The sequence below is a fragment of the Elephantulus edwardii genome, unplaced genomic scaffold, assembly GCF_000299155.1.
Source record: "Elephantulus edwardii isolate Elephantulus edwardi_28Jun2011 unplaced genomic scaffold, EleEdw1.0 scaffold00067, whole genome shotgun sequence".
Taxonomy (NCBI): domain Eukaryota; kingdom Metazoa; phylum Chordata; class Mammalia; order Macroscelidea; family Macroscelididae; genus Elephantulus; species Elephantulus edwardii.
In genome coordinates, this window is record NW_006399817.1 from 14654233 (window position 1) to 14664637 (window position 10405).

General features: G+C 38.4%; 1 pseudogene; it reads right to left on the reverse strand.

Moving 5' to 3' along the window:
• Window positions 1-2546: 2546 nt before the first annotated feature.
• Window positions 2547-3898, reverse strand: LOC102861457 (annotated as a pseudogene).
• Between the last annotated feature and the right edge of the window lie 6507 nt (window positions 3899-10405).

Genomic DNA, 10405 nt, shown 5'->3' on the forward strand with positions numbered 1-10405 from the left:
TTTTCCTACATTCATGGTTCTCACATTCCATGTCCCAATCACCAGTGTCTGCTTACAACTGTTCCTCTTCCTTTGTATTTCCATACTTGAAAACTCAACCTCCTTTGCCGTTTCTGTTATCTAAATGTGTTCTGTTGTACAAAGGGTTTTCATAGGCCTGCTATTTCAGAAGTGGATGGCCAATCCTTCTTCCTAGTCTGTCTTAATGTGACTGTTCAGATTTAGAGAAGTATCAGACAGAAAAGCTAATAAAATTATATAAAGACCCAAGCCATCAGATTCTAACTCTTATTCAAATTTACTTGAACATTGAAAAGAAATTGGTGTAGTTTGAAATATATTCTTATTTCTTACTTGCAAAATAAGATTGTTGCTGTTAAATGCCATTGAGTCAAGTATGACTATAGCAACCATTGAACAATAGCTCTAAACCTTTTCCTATCCTGAGCCAAGCTCACCATCTCCAACACTTCTGACCCAATTACTGCCAGAGTCACTGCAAGTTTTCTGATGGGCATTTTTTTCCCCAACAGTTTGGATAAAATGTTGAGCTACTAGAAATATATCTCTTTGGTGAGAACATCCCACTCAAGAGGAACAAGGTGATTGAGATTTTTTTTCAACAGGGATATTGTACAAGTCATAAAAGTCACTAATTTTATCATTCTCAATATAGAACACACTCAAGACTATAGCTTGAGGGGAGCAAAACAAAAGTCTGAAACGGAGAATAAAAGGGAAAAAAAGCGTATTCATGCCCAGAAAACAATACGAGCCTTATGTGCATTAAAGAAGTAGAGATCAATAAAAGAAGCTGAATAAAATGTTATGGAGTCAGTTGGTCTTACCTGAACAGATTATGCAAATATAATACACAATTACTGAGAGGTCTTCTCACATCTTATATTTATAAAAAGGAAAAAAGGCCTTAATGTAAAGAAAGAAGTATTACTCAAGATGTATGACATTTAAAAAATAAATCAAAAACTGTAAAAAATGATGTATGACATTTAAAATCTGAGAAGGGATATTATTTTGAAGATCTTATGGCCAAGATATTAATTTTTAGACTCCTATTATTCAAAAGCATTAACTGCAGTTTTAGTAAAGGCATCTTTTGTTTATGATTCTTCAGCTTAAACAAATGTAGGGATGAGGATGAAAAGAGTTCTGTTCCATAGAACACTGGAACCAGTTGAATGAGTGTCCAATGCCCAAAACTAAAATTTGGGCTAGTTGTTAATGTCAGGTGCCATCAACTCTATAATGCTGTATGTTGCCTTATTAACTCTGTCACTATCTCTTTAGCAACCTGTTCTTAAACCTCCAGGTCAGTGTTTATGACTTATCCAGTTAACATCTTAAAAGTGTTAAGCTTTGATTGTTTCATTTTATTCAGTATGGTATGGTATGTTATAAAATTACCTCATTTCATGCTAGATCTCTTAATGTTTTATCTCTGATTATATAACTGTCTAACAGAGTTTGGATTTAAAATCAAGTAACTAATCAAGCTATTTAAAATTATTCTCTTATTCAAAGAGAAAATGAAAACAAAAACCAACTATTTACAAAAGTCGAGTGATGGCACTCTTAACATTTCATCTGTTAAAAATTGAAGTCTAGTCTCACCAATCAGTACCTTAATGAATATAATGAAAACATTTTTTTTTACATTTTATTTTTTATTCTGATTCTTCTATTGACCAGTACCCAGAAGGGAAACCAGTTTTATCAAGGGATACAACAACTCCAGGTGACCTCATTGAAAATCAAAGAATAAATAGCCTGAGTTCATTATTTTCAATCCTTCCAATCTCTCAATGAACTTCTCCATGTTTCAACAAAAAGACGTAGAGTACAAGAGATCTTTGACACAGTCCCTTCAGTCTTCGTTTTTAGGCAGAGAACAATGTGAAAGAGAATGGAGAATAGATCTGGAGAGGCTGATTGGAATAATCTGGCTCAAATGGGGATAATCAAGGATAACTTTCAGAAGAGGTGAGCAGAGAAGGTTAAATTGTGTGCATATTGGAGGCTGAAATGAATTAAATTATAACATGTATTTCAATGTGGTAACACAAGTGAACAGTAAATTGATTATTACTTTTTTTATTGAAGTGAAAAAATCTAGTAATTAGGTTTAAAAAGACTTGAAAGAAAGAAATATCTCAAAATAGCAAAAACCTCAGGAACTAGAAAAAGAAGAGTAAAGTCCTAAATGCACCAAAATAAAGTAAATAATAAAGATAAGAAAATAATTTTTTTTCTTATTAAACTTGTTTTAATGGGTCTCAAAATTCTGTGACAAAGTTTTGGTCAAGCTGTTTCTATTTAAAAAGTACTGATTTAAAAAACTAATAACTTATAACTGCCACACGAAAAAGAAAACTAGTGGTCCACAAAACATTCTTTTTCTTCTGAAAGTTTTACGATGCATTGTTACTATTAACCTGTCTTTTACTATTAAATGGCCATTGCAACAATTATGAGACCATTCTTTCATTGCTGACTAATATTGGGGTGGCAGGTGTTATGGGTATTATTCATTTAACCTTCTGAGCTTTCTGAGCAGACTTGGTGACCTTGTCAATTCTAGCAGCCTTCTTATTCACTGCTTTGATGACTCCCACAGCAACAATCTGTAGAACAGCCCAGAGAAGGGTAGTCAGAGAAGTTCTCAAACACATGGGCTTGCAAGGAACCATATCAAAAAGAGCAGCATCACCAGACTTCAGGAATTTGGGGTCATCTTCCAGCTTCTTAACAGAACAGTGATCAATCTTCTCTTTGAGCTCAGCAAACTTGAAAGCAATGTGACCTGTGTGACAATCCAGCACAAGTGCATAACCAGCACTGATTTGGCCAGGATGGTTTAAGACGATCACCTGAGCAGTGAAGCCAGCTGCTTCCGGGGTAGGTCATTTTTGCTGTCACCACCCATTTTGCCATATTGAACATCTTTCACAGAGACGTACTTAATGTTGAAGCCAACATTGTCATCAGGCATAGCTTCACTCAAAGCTTTATGGTGCATTTCAACAGACTTTACTTCAGTGGTAACATTGACTGGAGAACATGTGACCATCATGCCAGGCTTAAGAACACCAGTCTCCTTACTCCCACAAGGACAGTACCAATACTACTAATCTTTTAGACATTCTGGAGAGGAAAACACAGGGCCTTATCAGCTAGATGAGTTGTTGGCAGCATGCAATCCAAAGCTTCAAGAAGTTTAATCACACTGGCACTGCCATCTTTCTGGGTGACTTTCTATTCCATTGATCCAAGGCATGTTAGCACTTGGCTCTGGCATGTTGTCACCATTCCAACAAAAAATTGGCACAAAGGCTGCTATGAAATGGTTATAGCCAATTTTCTTGATGTAGGTGCTAACTTCCTTAAGGATTTCCTCATATGTCTTCTGGCTATAGGGTGAGTCAATGGAATCCATTTTGTTAACACCAACAATCAGTTGCTTCACACCCAGTGTGTAAACCAGAAGGGCATGCTCATGGCTCTGCCGTTTATTTAAATTCCAGCCTCAAACTCACCAACACCCGCAGCAACAATCAGGACAGCACAGTCAGCCTGTAAGGTTCCTGTAAAAGTCTCTGTGTCCTGGCGCATCAATGATGGTCACATAGTACTTGCTGGTCTCAAATTTCCACAGGGAGATATTAATAGTGATTCCACTCTCACATTCAGCTTTCAGTTTATCCAAGGCCCAGGCATATTTAAAAGCGCCCTTTCCCATCTCCTCAGCTTCCTTCTCAAATTTCTCAACGGTTCTTTTGTCAATCTCACCACATTTGTAAATTAGGTGGCCAGTCGTGAACTTGCCCAAATCTATGTGTCCAATGATGACTATGTTGTTATGGGTCTTCTCCTTTCCCATTTTGTCTTAGGTTTTGCGATGGTATTCACCAACACCTATACTTTGGCAACAAACCTTTCCAAAAAAAAAAATAAATAAAAATTTTAAAAGTTGTTGAGCAGAGCATGACTCATTGTGACCCTATGAACAAAAGGCCTGAAGCCCCTCTACAACTGTTGACATTTATCAAAGTTCATAGTTTCTGGAGGCATGTAGACTAACTAAAACCAGAAATTGCTTCTTTGAAAACAAATCAGCAAAATTGTTAAACTTGTAGCTACATTACAGTACTGGGCCACTGGGTAAGTAGTTTTTCTACTAACTAAAAAACAGGAGGTTCAAATCTACCATCTCCTCCATGAGAGAAATATGGAAAATATTCTCCCATGCAATTTACAGAAAGTAATAATTCCTGATAGTTGCTATATTTTATTGCTTAGAAGCTACACACACAAGGATGTTAATAAGATTACAATATTGATATGAGTATAAATTATTAGAGTAAATCTTGGTGAAGAATATTTTTTTTAATTGTAAAATCTAAAGGGGTAAGGGGTGGGAGCAGAAGAGTAAGGATGGGTAGAGATGAAATCACAGGGTTGCACAATTTGGTGGGTGGAGGGAGTGGGTAAAAAAAATGAGAAAAATCTGGCAGGGACCAGAAAAGACAAGGTAATGGTAAGCATAGTCCATTGGTGATTAATTTTTTTTAATTTTTTTTTTTTACAAAGAGATTGTCTTTTTCATATATGGGTTTCCCACTTGGGAATAGTGGCACAGACTCTGACTGCTTCATGATGAATAGGGGCATTGAGATGAAGGGGAAGGGAAAGCTGAATACCACAATCAACACTCTTGGCACCAGCAGCCAGGAAAATAAAAGTCTGATGTCGGGGACCTCTCCAAAGTACTGAAGAACAACAGTGGTAGTCTGAAGACTAAGGTACGCCTGATCCAGGCCATAGGTTTTGCAATTACTTGCTATGCATCACAAAGCTGGACAATGATTAGATATGATAGAAGAATTGATACCTTTGAGCTGCGGTGCTGGAGAAGAGTACTGAATATACCACAGACTGCTAGGAGGAAAACCAGGTTTGTGCTAGAGAGGGTAAGACCAGGCTGCTCCTTGGAGGCAAGAATTCTGAAGCTTTGTCTGACGTGTTTTGGACATGTTGTAAGGAGGGACCAGTCTTTGGAGAAGAATGTCATGCTTGGGAGAGTGGAGGGATGGCACAAGAAAGGAAGACCCTCAATGAGATGGATTGATTCAGTGTCTGGGGTAATGGGAGTAAGGTGCATAAGAGACAACAAAATTGGCACAGGATAGAGCAGGGATTAGGACTTTTGTACATAGGGTCACTATGAGTCATAGGCAACTCAACAGCACATAACAACAACAACAATCACCTTCTTGTTCCACTAGAAGATATTTTCATGAATGTTTTCTGCCCTCTGGACTACAAGGTTTTTCCAGGAGTGAGTCCCATGGGAGTGGCTGGCTGAACTTTGAGGCTCTATCCACCTTTACTTTCTTAGCTGACATTTATATTCCCATTTTGGTTCTGGAACCAGGCTCAGGGTTCAGGTTCTGAAACAAGACTCAGTGTTCAGTTTACCTATAGGAAAGGAAACTAGAGAGAACAAACTTGTGAGTAACAAAGAAAAAGGCTTTGGAGGTATTACTTGCAAGTGTACTTGAGGAGGAGGAGATGGAGGAAAGTGGCCTAGATAGAGTTACTCATTCACACCAAGTGGCTCTCTCCAGGGGCTGGGCGTCACTCCCCAGGGGCAGGACAGCACTACCCAGAGCCTGGGCAGCCCTTCCCTCCAAATATCTTCTGGAGTATGGGCCTTGTGCCCTACCTGTTATTGCAGCCAAGAACTTCTGGCTTTCGTGTTGCTATCATTCCCCCTTCCTCTTCTCCAAGTGGTCTAGTTGTAACTAGAAGTAGGTATTATTACTTTCACCTTCTATAAACGGAGAAGGAAGCTTCCAGAGAGGTGAAGAGATCTGCTCAAGGTTGCAATAAAGTAATAACTACAGTAGTAGTAGCAAAAAGACTCAGACCAAGTTTGTCTAAAAGTAGGCTGCAAGCTCCTCAAGATGCTCTGGTGGGCTACCTTTTGTCTCCCCTGCAAGCAAAATCCTGTTGAAGATCATTTTCAAAATGGCAAGAAGTGTACACGTGTGCAGGGCACTTCCACCGTGTGGTCAGCCGTGTGCCCAGGATGCTTCTGCTGCCTGGCCACACACTAGGGGTGCTTCCTGATGAAGAATATTTAGATTTAGGTATCTTTAGAAGCATATACAAATGTTGGTGAACAATGAACTTAGAGATTTTTTTGAATCATTTTTTAACTCTGAACATTTTTATTAAATATAAACACTAGAGGTGTTTAATTTAGGTGAAAAAATTAATAAAATTGTGCCTTATTTAGAGATACAAAAGAGTTTCTCACAATCTTTGATTATAGTATATAAAGTAGCACCTTCTATTATATATACCATATTAAACTTTGTCAAATTCTTTAATTTATATATTTGTTACTCTGTTTTCTATTTCAAGAATAAAATAGTTCACAGGGACCCGGACATTTTGTGGTTTGTCCACCACTCTATCCTCAGCTCCTAGAATAAAGCCTGGTATCAAATATTAAATTTTGAAGGACTTTTTTTGACAAATGAACAAACTGAACAAATGCACAAATTTCCTCGAGAACTTAAAAACTTATTTTTCTTCAATCAGATCTGAAGTTAAATGTTATTTTCTTTTTAAAAATAATTATTTTTACTGGTTTATTCACAGTCTGTATACATTGTTTTTCACATCAGATCATTCCCATTTCCTTCACATCCCTCCCCAACCTTCACTGATCAAATTGGACAACACTATGATTAACCCCCCCCATCCTCACCCCTCTGTTTTCACCTTTTGCCCCCTTGGACATTCATACTCATTCTACAATAATGGTCTTATACTATATTTTTCCTTATGAGACTGAGTTTTTTCACTTATCAGAATGCTCTCCAGTCCCTCCCAAATTAGGTAGTAATTTACAAAATCATTGTTCCTGTGTGTTGCATAGTATTCCACCATGTGGATATACCATAATTTTGCAATCCATTCCACTGTGATTCAACATCTGAGCTGTTTCCATGTTCTTGTGATGGTGAATAATCCTGCTATGAATATTAGTGTACAAGTCTCTATTTGTGCCTCAGATCTCATTCTCTCAGGGTATATTCCAAGCAGTGGAATAGCTGGGTCATACGGAATTTCTATGTTCAGCTTTCTGAAGAAACATCAAACTACCTTCTAGAGTGGTTGTACAATTTACAATTCCACCAACAATGTATAAGTGCTCCTATCTCTCCACACTTACTACTTACTGTCCTGTTAAACTTTTCCACTCCTACTGGAGTGAGATGATATCCCATTGTGGTTTTGATTTACATTTTTTCATGTGTCCGTTGGCCATTTGAATATCTTCCTCTGTGTAAATTCTTTCCATGTTTTTTTGCCCATTTTGTCTGTGTTATCAGTTTTTTTCGTGTGATACCCTTATCTGAAATGGTTTTGCCAAATGTTTGTGTTGTTTTTTCCCCCCTAGTAAGTATGTTTTCTTTTCACTCTGTTGAAAAATGTTTTTGATGCGCACAGGGATTTAATCTCTGAAAGGTCTCATTCATCAATTTCACCTTTTCTAGACTGCACATTTCTGGCTTTGTTTGGCAGTCTCTTTATACCATAGACTCCCAGTTTGTATCTGATGAACAATATGGTTTTGGGCTTTATTCCCAGGTCTCTGATTCACCTTAAGTTGATTTTTGTGTGTGGTGTGAGATGTGGATCCTGTTTCAGCTTCCTGCAGTTAGCAGTCCAGTATTCCCAGTACTATTTGTTGAAGAGATTGTCATTTCCCCATTGGTGGGTTTTATTTCCTTGTTGAATATCAGTTGACCATAGAAAGCTGATTCTATTTCTGGGTTCTCACTTCTGTTCCATTGGTCTTTGTGCCTGTCATTGTGCTAGTACTACGCTCTTTTGGTTACTACTGCTGTGTAATAGGTCTTGAGGTCAGGGAGTGCTGTGACTCCCACTTCATTTTTGTTTTTCAGAAGTGCTTTGATTATTCTGGGTCTTTTTCCTCTCTAAATAAACTTGACAATTTCCCTTTCAATCGCCTTGAAAAATGAATTTGATATCTGTATTAGGATTGTATTTTACGTGTAGATTGCTTTTGATTGGATTGTTATTTTCACAATATTGTGTCTTCCTATTCAGAAAAAGGGCTGTGCATTTTTTTTTCAGTTTCTTTAGGTCTTTTATGGTGTAGCTTTCTTTGTATAGGTTTTTTGTATCTCTAGTTAGGTTCACTGCCAAGTATCTCAATTCGTGACTCTCCCCCCACCCCCTTCTCTGAGTTTTCTTTGTTACTGTAGAGGAATCTCACTGAGTTTTGGATGTTGACCTTATATCTGGTCACTCTAATTGGTCCTCTCGCTCTTGACAAGTTTTTGTTGAGTCCTTGGGGTTTTCTGTGTATAGTGTCATATCATCTGCCTATAGCAATAGTTTCACCGTCTCATTGTCGATCTGGATGCCTTTTATTTCCTTCTCTTGTCATATTGCCTTAGCAAGTACTTCCTGTACAATATCGATTAGAAGTGATGACAGTGGCCATCACTTTTTGCTTTTAGTCTTTCTCCATTGAGAATAATACTGGCTCTTGGTTTTACATATATACTTCTCACTATGTTGAGGAGATTCCCTTCTAGTCCAATTTTGCTGACTGTCTTTTATCAAATGTTGTTTTCTTACTGGAATGAAGCTTTAACATTTTATCATTTCATTCATTCTGGGAGATTAAACATGTCCATAAATTTTTACATCTACCTCCATCAAGCAGTTAAGGCTAATCCTCTACTACTTAAACCTTAGTTAGATTTATGATTGTTTTATGGAATTAGATGAAAGTGATATTTGGTGACTGGCTAAGGTCTCACAATAACTTGCAACATCTGCTCTTGTTCTTTTGGAATACTTTCAGCCATTCAGCAAAGAAATCTAGGATGAAACATCAAGTGGAAGGACAGATGTTCTTTAGCCATCAGAGTTGAAAGGTTCCAGTAATGAGAGTGAAGCTCTCTTTATTATAGAGAAGCAGCCATGTTGTTCCCGGTTGGCTGGCTCCTCCCAGCGTCTTGGGAAGCTCTCCTTGCCAGAAGGATGGAGCATGGTGGTGTGAGCGCAGGAATCATGGCAAGCTTTGGGAGTCCACTGCTTTTCTGGGAATGTGTTTGACATGCAGGTTTGCTCTGTCCCTGGAGTGAGGCTAGCCAGCCTGGGCCTAGGGTTTGAACCAGGAGGCGGCCTTAAGCCCAAAGGTTCAAATTGTCTTCCTGTCGAAAATTCTTCTAGGTGGTATAGCACTTGTCTGTGTGTTGCTGTACAGAGGTAACTCATGGTTGCTGTGATGCTGAAGACTGTGACAGTGATGTACCAATCGTGGTAATGGGCACCCATGGTGGACAGTGTTGGCTGGAGCTTCCCGACTAAATCAAGCCTGGAAGCAGGAGCGCCATCCACTTCCGAAATGTCTTGCCTCCGGAAACTCTATCTACGAACAGTGCTCAGGCTGTTCGTTCATAGGGTCGCTATGAGTCATCTACGACTCAACGGTATCAAACAACAACAACAATCAATCAATCCTTTATTGGTCCAACATAACCTAATGGTAAGAATCTGCACTGAAATCCCAAAGGCATGTGGTTTGAATCTACCAGCTGCTCTGTGGAAGGATGGGAAGTCTCCCATGCAATTAACTACCTCTGAAAACCCACTGGAGGGTCAGGGATGGGTAGGTTTCAAATTGATGGTTTACAATACACACACACACACACACACACACACACCTTTGGGAGTTCTAATGGCATAGAGTCAAGAAACTGCACTTCAATCCTGAAAGCACATAGTTCGAATCCACTGATGCTCCAGAGGAGAAAGATGGCCAATCTCTTCCCAAGCTATTAACTGCCTCTGACAACCTGCCAGAGGATCAACTATGGGTTGGTTTAGACTTGAACCAATAAATAACAACAATCGATTTTCTAGATATTGCTGTACAGAAGAATTTTATGCAAAGATCGAAATGTTTTCTAACTGTCCTGCCCATTATGGTAGTCACTAGCAAAAGGTAGTTAAGGTGCTCTTGAAATGTTAATAAAACTATGAAATTAAATTTTATCACATTTTAATAATCAACTTATGCCTAGTGACTGCCATTTTGTACTGAGCAACCCTCGATGAGTGTAGTCACATGAATAATCACAAATGAAAGCAACAGAAGAACCATTTAGTTTTATAAATCCCAAAATACTGTAAGTAAACAAATAACTGTTGTTAACCATCACTACATTTTAGAGCACTTGCTGAAGAGCAGTGGTGTCTCTCTGGAGACTAAGGTGCGTCTGATACAGGCCATGGTCTTCGCAATCACCTGTTATGCATCAGAGAGTTGGAC